The sequence below is a fragment of the Rhagoletis zephyria genome, unplaced genomic scaffold (assembly GCF_001687245.7).
Source record: "Rhagoletis zephyria isolate East Lansing unplaced genomic scaffold, Rhagoletis_zephyria_1.1 Rzeph_scaffold_00849, whole genome shotgun sequence".
Lineage (NCBI taxonomy): Eukaryota > Metazoa > Arthropoda > Insecta > Diptera > Tephritidae > Rhagoletis > Rhagoletis zephyria.
Genome location: NW_016157933.1, coordinates 85,014 through 85,981, shown reverse-complemented (window position 1 = coordinate 85,981; position 968 = coordinate 85,014). Strand labels below are relative to the sequence as shown.

The window sequence follows — 968 nt, the reverse complement described above, 5'->3', positions numbered from 1 at the left end:
TGCGTACCTCCTTTCTGAGCACCGATATCTTCCGAGACCACCAGTTGGGCTGCGCCTTCCCTCCTGGTTTTGTCTCCGGGCAGCTTGAGTGAAAGGTGTCTACAATGGCGCCATTTAACTCATTGACGGTGCTCTCTAGGCTCATGCAGTTAGTGTACCTGTTCCTGGACTTAATTCCAGTTAGGTTTGACTCTAAAGTCTCGCTGTACTTTGTCCAGTCAGTTTTCCTGGGGTTCCTGTTTGCCTGCCTAGTTATGACCTCTACTCCCAGTGCAAACTGGATAATCCTATGGTCTGACAGTGAGGGCTCCGATGAGACCCCCCACTGGGTGACCAGAGGGCTAGCCAGTCTGTTGCTAAGCGTGATGTCTAGTACCTCCTCTCTAGCCCTCGTTACAAATGTCGGTGTTTGGCCAACATTGTGGATGCTTAGTTCCTCACTTAAGATGTACTCTAGGAGACACTCACCTCTGCGGTTCGTATCCGTGCTGCCCCACTCGACATTGTGGGCATTCGCATCGCACCCTATGATGAGGTGGAGCCTTCTCTTCCTGCAGAATTCTACTAGCTGCTGTACCTCTTGCGGAGGGGCGTAGTTGCTGTCCCCCGGGAAATAAGCCGCGGCAAACACCACCTCTAGGCTTCTGCCACTTAGCGAGAGCGACGTCTGCACCGCGACCAAGTCCTGTGTTAGAAACTCTGTAATGCAAAAGTAATCAATGTTCTTCTTAAGCACCACACATGCTCTGGGCCTCTCGCAGGAGAGGTCCCAAATTACCTTGTTGTTGTTGTGGTTGAGGCCCCTAACCTGGCCTCTGTAGGTCCACGGCTCTTGGATCAGTAGAATGCCCAGGTCATCCGTGGCGAACCTGCTGGAGATGACCGCCGAAGCAGCCACCGCATGATGCAGGTTGACCTGGGCTACTGCCAAGCGACGCGTGGTCATAGTTGGGGCTCGTCGAGATCGG

At 53.5% G+C, this 968-nt stretch overlaps 1 long non-coding RNA gene across 1 annotated transcript; it reads right to left on the bottom strand.

The window, feature by feature from the left end:
* Positions 1 to 174: 174 nt before the first annotated feature.
* Positions 175 to 955, bottom strand: LOC108361788 (uncharacterized). The gene is made up of 2 exons (XR_001847366.1): positions 779 to 955; positions 175 to 699 (listed from the first exon to the last, which is right to left on the bottom strand). It is a non-coding gene; the product is annotated as an uncharacterized LOC108361788 (long non-coding RNA).
* Between the last annotated feature and the right edge of the window lie 13 nt (positions 956 to 968).